A 10695-nucleotide genomic window follows, 5' to 3' on the forward strand; every position below is an offset into this window, starting at 1 on the left:
AAAAATCCGGCGTGGCAAATTTTCATTCTGAAAGTGTGCCCCAGAGATGGGAATTTATTTATTTATTTATTTATTTTTAAAAAAGTTTTAGAACCGCTGCCTTGAGAGAACTTTAAGGAAACCACCCTCTCGCTCAAATTTCCCTTTCACCACAAACAGGGTGGAGATTTCGAGAGTCCCATTTGCGCACAGCAATTGTCATCCGCCGATTTAAAAGGCATAAGGGAAGAAAGGGGGGGGGGCTAAGATGGGACGAATTAAAAGCGAGGGTTGCGGGAACCCATCCCAATGGGATAGAAAAGCGAGAACAATGATCTGCCGTTCCAATCATGCTCATGGCCAGAGGAAAAACACCCTAGAAGCAGCAGGCAGACACGCTGAAGCAGGGGGTGGGGTGGGAGGGAATGGATTCCAACGGGTCTACTCCGAGTAGGGAGTGGGCGCAGCCGGCGAGGGGACACACAAGCGCCGCGTGAACGCGGCTGAAATCTGGACGGCAGCCGCGGCACATTGTTCCCCCCTCATGCAAACGCTCCGTCGGCTGGCTCCGCCCGACCCGCCCTTTTCTAAACCCCCCCCCCCCCAGCTCAGAGAAGGATCGCAGCCTCGGCCGCCTCAGCAACCGCCTCTCGTGCTCCTGCCGCGGAGGCCTGTGGGTAGGGAGCTCGCCGCGCGCTGCCTCGGCGGCCGCCTCCGCCAGGTGACAGTTGGCTTCCCGGCTGCCGCCGCCGCCGCCGCCTCGACGCCTCCTTGCTTCTCCTCACGAGCCAGGCCGGGAAGCGAGGACGGAGAGCAGGAAGCCCCCGCTGCCCGCTCGCCCGCGGCCGCACTCCACGGCCACCGGCAACATGGACGGCAGGGCGGCGGCGGCGGCGGCGGCGACGGCCGAGAGCGGAGCGGGACCCGCCGGCCCGCTCAGGAGACCCACGCGCCTGGCATCGGTGGCCGGGCCCGGGGCGGCGGCGGCGGCGGCGGCGGCTGCAGCGACTGGGGCGGCCTCGTCGTCGAGCGCCGCCGGGTCTCGCCAGCCGAGTGTGGAGACCCTGGACAGGTGAGGGCGGGGAGGGAGGGTCGGGCCCCGAGAGGAGGCGGCGGGGGTGGCAGCGCCGCCGCTTTGTGCTCGCCGGCTGCCTTCTCATCACGCTCCGGGGGGATTGGCTTGTGTGTTGTCGGAGGGAGGGGGAAGCCGCTCCCTATTCCTGGTGTCCCTTTCGTTATAAGAGCATCGGTTGACGAGAGAGAAGGGCTGGGGGTTTGGGGTGGGTACGTGGGTGCACGCATCCATAGGTATCTGTGTATATGTCTGCGTGTTTATATAGGTGTGCATTTATATGGATATGTGCGCATATACGTACGTGTGTATGCATATATGTACGTGTGTATGCCTATGTGTGTCTGCATGCATGTTGTTCGGATGCCTGATTATCGTCTTCCAAAGCAACTGCTCTATTACCAACTTAAGAATGGAAAGCGTAAAGCCTGTGGTCAACAACAGAGGTTTAAAGACTCTCTCTCAAAAAATGCAACTGGCAGTTGGGAAACACTGGCCTGCAAGCGCTCCAATGGGAGAGCAGCCTTTTCCAAAGGTGCCCATGGGCTTTGAAGACGCTTGAACTCAGGACGAAAGGTGCCAAGAGGAAGGCACGTTTGGCAAACCCTCACCATGATCAACTCCCATCCGGAAACTTATGTCGCTGCTTTGAAAGGACGTGTGGATGCAGAACTGGCCTCCACAGTCACTTACAGACTTGTCCTTAAGACCATGTTCATGGAAGAGAATCTTACTCAGCTACAAGCAATTGCCAGAGAAGAAGAAAAAGAAGATCTCTGTATACTATACATGTATTTTTACATTTTTATACAGTCATACCTCTGGTAAATGTGCTTCAGGTTGAGCGTTTTCAGGTTACGCTCTGCAGTGACCCGGAAGTAACGGAGCGCATTACTTCCGGGTTTTGCCACTCTCACATGCGCAAACACTCAAAATGACATCACATGCATGCACAGAAGCGGCAAATCGCGACACGCACAGTCGCGGGTTGCGTTCGCCTTCAGGATGCAAACGGGGCTCCTGAACAGATCCCGTTCTCATCCAGAGGTACCACTGTATTGTAATCTGCCCTGTGATCCTTGGATGGAGGGTGGTATAGAAATAAATAATAATAAGTATAATATATATAATAGAGAGTATATATGTATAGGTATAGTTGTTGGCATCCGTCTGTTTCGGAAGGCAGTGGAAGAGTGTGCCTTTGAGGGTGAAGGTGAATAGTTGGAGGGTTACAGTGCCTGCTCTGCCAGTAGAGTCCAATACAGGAGAGATATGTTTTGTTGCAGCTGCGGCAGATGAAGTTTTGCTGCTACAGGTGCACCATGGCATTTCTTCTCTCTGTGCTTTTGCCAGTGGTCATTCCTCCTCTGGTCACTGCTGTGGATACACAATGTGACTAGATGCCTACCTCCACAAGATGATTGTGTCCTTCAATGAAAACGTGCATCAGTGTCCAGTATGACAGCTTCTGACGCCTTCTCTATAAAGAGCAATGTGAAACAGGGCTGTGTTCTCGCCCCAATTCTCTTTGGCACATTCTTCTCCCTATTGCTCATATGCCTTCAGCTGAAGACAGTGTGTACATCCATTCCAGGAGTTCCTGCATTGCAAGGGATTGGACTAGATGACCCTTGGGGTCCCTTCCAACTTTACAGTTTTATGCTTCTATAATCAGGCCCAGAAGGGCTTTAGAAGAGCTCTCCTGAGCAGCTGATAGTGGTTTCAAGGGATCCGGTGCCATCCCAACTTCCAGATGAGTCTCTGTGTGAGAGAGACACACACAGAGAGAAGCTTGGCTACTGCATACTACTAAATAACCTATTAATTTCAAAAGGTGGTCATCACTTTGGTGGGAATTGTGTAGGCACCAATGTTGTGGCATGCACTCCCTGCTGACATACCAGAGGATTCATATGTAGCAATATGAATTAAAAGGCTGTTTCTGTGATTTCTTGAACTGATCCTCTTGTTTTAATTGCTGTTATAATTGATCTGCTGTTTTAATGGGATTGTTTGATTGTTTATTTTAATTACTGTGTACTTTTAATTATTCTTTATCTTAACAGTATTGTGTAGTTGGTTCTTATGCTTTATAAACTGCCTAGAAGTCATTTGGAAGTTTACTATTAAAAATAATAGTAAAATGATACAATGCTCAGTACATGTATTAATCACTATTGGGTATGATGATATTAAATGATGTATCCTATAAACTAGTGCAATATAGTGACAAGGAACTGAGCTGCCAACCCTGAAGTCCCCAGTTTAAATGCTGCCTCTGCCATGGACTTATTATTAGGCAGCCTTAGGCAAACTGCTGTCCCTCCATCTCCCCTTTCCTCACAACTCCCCTCCAAATAGTTCCAGTTACAGATAGGTAGCCGTGTTGGTCTGCCATGGTCAAAACAAAATAAAAAAATTCCTTCCAGTAGCACCTTAAAGACCAACTGAGTTAGTTCTAGGTATGAGCTTTCGTGTGCATGCACACTTCTTCAGATACCAAATAGTGTTTCTTCAGATCCAAATAGTGTTATTTATTTATATAACAATATTGACGTACATGGTGTTGTTGTTGTTTTTTTAAAAAAATGGTTTAAGTCCCAAACCCAAGGGACTTACTCTAAAATAGACATTGAGAAGCAACACAGGAAGGGCTAAATAGAGGTGGAGTAGACTGAGAAGAGGAGATGTGCCTTGGGAAGTGTTCTTAGGACCAAACAGAGAGGCCTGGAGGGCCACTTTTGGCATGCAGGCATGAGGTCCCACACACCTAAGGCATAGGCACTAGGGGATGAGGGAGCAGAAAGGAAGTGGGGAGTGGTGTGTGAGTTCTCCATAAAATTTATAATTTGAAAAATTTCCATTGAGTAACTTGTATCAGAATATTTTCAAACTGCATCAGAAAATTTTTCTAATCCAGACTGATCTAACTTTATATGTGTAAATTAGTTGTATTTTTTAATTGAGCTAACAGAAAGTATCCCAAGTTTTAAAAAATTGTCCATATCCCAGAAGTATTTAACCTGTCACAATGTGTCACATACTTACTAGGGGCAATCACCTGAGAAACAAATACAACCCTGACATTTTGCTCAGCTTGCTTAATATATTTGCATTCATTGTTACTAATGAACCAATGAGACATATTTTTTTAAAAAAAGAGAAATAAAGTTCAGGAAAAAATCCATCCCACATCAGCCTCATGAATTTGAGATTTGATTTCCCCAGTTCTAGTACAACTCTCAACAACATTGACTTATTTATATAACCTGCCCTTTATTGTGGATTTTCATTAGGTTGAGGAAAGTTTGTTTTCCATAGAAAATAAGTTACTGAAAATACATTGTCTCCATTCCTTTCATTATTTCACTAGCTGAAACTGGTTGTAGCATATCTCAAATTCCCACATCACTTCCTAGAATCTGGCAGTCTTTTCAGTTTTTGATGCCAAACCACTTCAGGCTGTTTCAGGAAACTGCTTTCACGTTTTTCCTGAGTGTTTAGGCATTCTTGAAGAAAGAACCTCTTGCTAAGACTTAATGGGTCATCCAGTTAAAATCCTGGGATTTGCTAACCCTAAAAACCTACTTGGTCTATAATCTATATGCTTCTAGTTACAAATGTTCATGCTTAAACAGATATCAGTTTTCTCTTCTTGTTGTCCAGTTATTCTTTCAAGTCAGAAGACTTTCCTAGTATTATTCTTTGCACGGTTTGTTTTTGTTAATTGTTTTTGTCTGCTCAGTAGAAAAATTAACTAATGTTTTAAAATACCGTATTTTTCGCCCTATAGGACGCACTTTTTCCCTCCAAAAATGAAGGGGAAATGTGTGTGCGTCCTATGGGGCGAATGCAGGCTTCAGGAAATCCGCAAGCCTGCAGAGCCCAGCAGGAACTCCCGCGGGCTCCGAAGGCTTGCGGATAGGTGCTTGCAGCCCTAAGCCTGGGGTGCGCAGCAGGCTACAGCGCCGCGCTCCCCGGGCTTCGGATAGCAGCAAGCTCCGGGAGCGATGGCGAGGTTGAGCGCAACCTCGCCATCGCTCCCGGACCCGTTCTGGGGGCTGGGGTCGGGGGAAGCTCGAACTTCCCCTGCCCCCAGCCCGGCAAGCTCCGGGAGCGATGGCGAGGTTGAGCGCAATCTCACCTTCGCTCCCGGACCCCCAGCCCCGAGGCTAAAAACGAAGCCAAGACAGCTAGCGGGATCTATCCCACTCGCTGTCATGGCTTCTTTGCTCTTTGGGGCTCGGGGGGGGGATAATTTTTTTTCTTTATCCCCCCCCCCAAATAAGTGCGCCCTATGGGCCGGTGCGCCCTATAGGGCAAAAAATACGGTACTTCTTCAAAAATTGCCTCTGCCTTCACATACACCAGTTTCCCCATTTCTGGGTTATTATAAGGAATGCTCAAAATGGAAGAGCAAGAAGAAAAAATAGGATGATTTAATATAAAGAAGGCCACATTTAATTACATCACTTGAAAAGACGAGAAAATGTTTTAGATCTGCTTTATAAGTGGGATGGTTTCCTACTCACTTCAAGCATTGGCTTGCTGTAATGTCTGTTGGGCAAAATATGTTTGAGGCTAACTTCCAGACTACTATTTTGAAAACATGGTTTGAAGTGCATTTTCAAAATCTTTCTTTTGCAGCTAGTGCTAACTATAGTCTTTCCCTTTTGGATGTTACTGTCAATGAAACATGGAAATGGAGAAGGGAATCTGCACATGAGGGGGCAGAGAGTGGTCATGCAAATGTGCTGTTCATTTCTAATCTGTAAAACCATGGTTTGAAGGATCATCTGAATTAAACGATTAATGCAGAATCTAAATGTTCAGTAGTTATTTATAAAGTAAGAATCTTCTGCTAAGTAACTTGTTATATATTCTGTTCTTGTAGCCCCACAGGATCACACGTTGAATGGTGCAAGCAACTCATTGCTGCTACAATTTCTAGTCAGATTTCAGGTTCTGTGCCCTCAGACAGTGTATCCAGAGAGTACCGGGTAAGTCTTATTTATTCATTCTTTTAATTTATGTATATGGTGCCACATCAGTCCTTACCCCAAATAAGATATGCAAGGGAATGGAGAGCAAAAACAAAAATGTATCTTTCTGTCATCTGAGAAAAGGGTTAAGATGATAACATGAAAGGGTAAGATTTTATATGTGAAGCAGTTAGATCTGATAAACTTACTTTTTTGTGTTAGTGCCATTTGAAATCTAAAATTGCCACTTAGTTTGGGTCTTCAGTGTGATTGATTGTGGGAAAATACTTTTATTTCATCTTTCACCTTTGCTTTTTGATTTTAAAAAGCAAGCAAATTGCCATGCATTCTTCAAGTAAAGCAGCCAAATGAATATTTGTCTTGTTTCATTTAAAGCAAATTAAGTCATTTACCAGTGTTTTGTGGATTCAAAAGGCAGTAGATTTTCTCTAGAAGTAGGAAACTCTTTAAACTCCCGTGAATAGGAAATAGATTGTTCCCATACCTAGAGATGAATCTGTTGAAGCATACTTGATCAGATTCTATTTTTAAAATTCTCCTCTTGTGTGTTTTTCTCTATAGAAGCAGTCAGAATTTTGTACTTGGAACTTCTGTAACATGTGGCAGCAAAATGTAATGCTTTCTCTGGACCACGGCTGCTGCCTTGGATAAATGAATGTGGCAATTTTGGCATTACAGCTATTGTACGTTACCTGTGGAATCTGAGTTTTTAGAGCTTGGATTCAATGTACTGGGGAATTCTGGTGCAGTCCTCAAGAACAGAGTATTTATTTTAACATATCTCTGTTTTTGGCAAATATCACACACGTTTGAAAAGAGAGGAATCTTTTAAAGTCAGCACCATCAGGTATAGATGACTGAGCCACTTAACAGTCAGTGCTCTTGTACTGGGGCAAATTGCTAATGCCAGGTGTATCTGGAATAAGTACAAGTATCTCACAGCTTATGTGCCTTTAACTTTTGCACATTCAGCTTTATGCACTTACCATTTTTTTTATTAAAAAAAGGGAGTGGAAAGATGGCAGACATCTAGGAAAAAAGACCTTAGCAATCCCACCTGCCATTAAACCCAATGTGTGTTGACTATACAGTGGTACCTCGAGTTACAAATGCCTCAGGTTACAAACGCTTCAGGTTACATACTCCACTAACCTGGAAGAGTTACCTCAAGTTGTGAACTTTGCCCCAGGATGAGGATGGAAATTGTGTGCCGCCAGCGGCGCAGCAGCAGCAAGAGGCCCCATTAGCAAAAGCACGCCTCTAGTTATTATTATTAGGTCATCTGTTTTGTGATTATTTGTTGGCTAAGTTGATGGTGTTCTGACCCACATTTTTTCTTCTTTGTTTGGACAGCCATGTTGTCCCTGTGATTTTTATCATTTGATTCCTTCCGCCATGGGTCTTAAAGAATATCTTGGGCCCACACAGAGCATGACTGTCTCCTTCCTTTTCATCTTTCTTGCTCTAACTTTTGGTAGGGACTATGCACTGCCAGCTTGGGTGCTCGAGGCCTACCTATAAGGTGGCTAGAAGGAGACATTTGTTTCTGATTATTTAAAAAGGCTAAAGTGCACAAAAATAAAGGACACATTATTTATGGTATGATATATATTCACTTCTAAGAAATTTTCAGGAGTAAATTTAAATTGTATCAAGCTGAGATACAATCTGTTGTCAGTTAAGCATAGGTACACAAAGCTTGCACAATATTATTTAATTTAGGGATGGTGAACTGTCGTCCCCGCCCCCGTAACAGGTTGAATTGGCCCACCCAGTATTTTCCTCTGGCCTGCCAGCCCCCAAACAATTTTTTTGCAGAGTAACAGCAGCAGGAGGACTGAATGAAGCACCTCTCCTCTTCCTGCTAATGTCGCTAACAGATTCGAGCACTCCTTCCTTATTCCAGAGCACTTTGATTACCTAGCAGTGATGGTGGTCACAGGTCCTTTGCTGACCTGAATTTTCTCTCTGTAACCCTGCCTCTTTCCAATTGCAGCACTGGGCACTGCAGAGGAAACTTGCACATGGGGAGGGAAACCACATTGCACACTCTCTCCCGCCCCCCACCTCAAAGACCACTCTGTTTTTCAAAGCATTTTGAAGAAGGGTGTAGCTCTGATGTGTGGGGTTATGGCATGTGTGTGTGTTTAAGGTGGCCACATCCATCAGGGTTTGTGATCTCCAAAAGGTTTTCTACATTCAATGTCACCCTTGGGCCAAATAAAGGTTAACTGCCCCTGATCGAATTATAGGTGAAGCCTATTTCAGCTCCATATTTTTTTAATGCATGTAGAAGCAGTGGAAACACATGCTCTTGTTAAAGTGTGTAGGTTGCATTCATTTAAGGCCTACTTGGAGTAGACCCACTGAAATTAATGTATCTAAGTTAGTCATATCCATTAACTTTAAATTCATCTGCTGTGAATAGACTAGTATTGAATATCACCAATACCTTTTTTTCCTGTCACAAATTAAAATCTTTTTAAACATCAGACAAACAATTGTGCGATCTTGATAGTTGCTTAAGCAGTATTACAAGATCTGCTGCCAGAATATTCCACCCTTTGGGTTTGTTTATTCAGCCTACCATACTGCACCAACCTTGGAAGTGTATTGATTTGTTTTGCTTACCCTATCATCATGGATACATAGGGCCTCATGATTCATTTCTATTTAACTGTGTCACAAGTGAGCATGTAAAGAATAGCATGGTCATTGGTATGCTTCTAGTAATATGGGCCTGTAGGTGGTATTTCCCAAATGTAGGATTTGAATACATGACTTGTTGGATAATATCTGTATTTTAACTAACAGGTATACAGGAGGCCTACTGTAAGGGTAAGAATAAATGTGGCTATTGGCAAGTCAGCCTTTTACCTGTTTTGTGTTTTTGTGCTGTGTTGAGAATCCAGTGTGCTAAGTGTTCTTCTTTACTTCATAAATGGTCGGTTTAAACCAGTCGGGCCATCTTGCTATGCAGTGCAACAGCTTGTTTGCCATAGAAATGTTTTATGTACATTACAGTGTTGTCATGAGCAGTAAAAGCCAGTGTGTGAGAGTGCAGTATATTTAAGTTATGTTAGAAATGCATGGTACTAATTTAAGTTTTATTACATTAATTCTGACAAATAGGCCCCCTCAACTGATGCTTACATGTTTTGGAGCGCAGAGTACTGTATTACCAGTGTTAATGTTTTCTGTGTGCTACAGATATTTGAAGGAACCAAAGAACAAACAATACATTTTAGTCTATCCTACTTAAATAAGATTTCAGTCAATGCTTGTGTTTATGCACGCATTCCCATATTGGCAAGACTCTTAGTGGAAAATTCTAAATCTGTGATCCAAGTTAGGCACTGCTGCAATGACATACATCTTTGTCCCATAATTGCTAAAATGTGTCATCCAGTGTTCATTCTGGATATTAAAAAAAATGTATTTGTTTTTTTGTTGCCTTCAGTTTCAAATCAGCAAATGAAGTTTCAAATCAGGGCTGAGGAACAGTTGGATCCTGAGCTCCCCCATCACTTAATGTCACCATGACATCAGGTGATTTAGCTTCAAAGGAAAAAGTTAGGAACACACATCTAGCATGCTCCCATTTCTTGAGGTCAAGCCCGGGTGCAAAACAAAAATATCCGTTTGTTGGTATGGCTTGAATTGAGCTATGTCATCCAAGGAAGTATGCAAACCCCATTTGCAGAAGGGATTGACTCCTTGGGAGCTCTAGATTGGGAGTTCCCAGATGGAGCCAATCTCTGCAGGGTTTGCATTGAGCACCAAATTAAAAATGCTCTGCTTGCAGGGGAACAATCAGGAGCATATTCTAACACTTCCGATTGTTCCTTTGCAGCCTGCTTTACACCTCTTGGGCCAGATTAGGACTCTTGGTAGGCCTAATTCTGCCTTCAGGCTGGAGATTGCCTTTGCCTGTTCTAGAATCTAGTGCATCCCTCCCAGCCCCAGGTGAAAATATTCCTCCCAGTCCTTTGCTTTGCTCCTAAGATAGCACATAGAACAGCCAATTACCCAGTCTCCAGTGGTGAGTGAAAATAATTTCCAGGGGAACTGGCAGGTTGGCTGTTTAAAACTGATGCAGTTGGCTTCCCCACCCATTTCTATACACTAGTGTGCCATAAAGAGCTAACATTCCTGATCTAGCAAACTTTGAGGACTTATTTGGAAGGCTAGCATAGCATAGGTCTGCTTCCATTGAAATCCTAGTCTCATTTTCTTGCTGGTCCTGGCATCCCTCTTCTTTATTGTTTTGTTTGGAAGAGGCACATTCTTTGGATGTTGGTGATGCTTTCAAAGGACAATAGAATGTTAGAGGCCAATGAAGCATCTGGGGCATAACTTTAGTTTCCCTCCAGCCACTATCCAGTCATAGAATGAGAGGAAGTGGAAGGTAAATCTTGATTTAGGCTGCTCCTCAAAAAGAGGAACAGTGGGTTACTACCTGCCTTTTACAAAAAAGGCTTAAAATACAGCATTTTTTTATCTTGCTCTCTAGACTCCCAGAATGCTTACGTATAATTTCATCAAACTATTATCTATTGAATAGTGATACACATAAATCTAAGGACAAGGTAAAAATGGTTACAGTTAAAATTATGTGTAATTTTTTTCTTGCTAAGCTTT

General features: G+C 43.8%; 1 protein-coding gene across 4 annotated transcripts in view; it reads left to right on the plus strand.

The window, feature by feature from the left end:
- Nucleotides 1-891: 891 nt before the first annotated feature.
- Nucleotides 892-10695, plus strand: part of MTMR1 (myotubularin related protein 1) — a 53705-nt gene continuing 43901 nt past the window's right edge. For 2 of the 4 annotated variants that reach the window (XM_081848024.1, XM_081848026.1), the window contains exons 1-3: nt 892-1051; nt 5946-6051; nt 8869-8892. The gene's annotated coding sequence lies outside the window, so the exon portion shown is untranslated. The remainder of the gene's footprint in view (nt 1052-5945; nt 6052-8868; nt 8893-10695) is intronic. The other 2 variants (XM_081848025.1, XM_081848027.1) reach the window with 1 other exon arrangement.

Source organism: Podarcis erhardii (genome assembly GCF_964252035.2).
Source record: "Podarcis erhardii genome assembly, chromosome: Z".
NCBI lineage: Eukaryota > Metazoa > Chordata > Lepidosauria > Squamata > Lacertidae > Podarcis > Podarcis erhardii.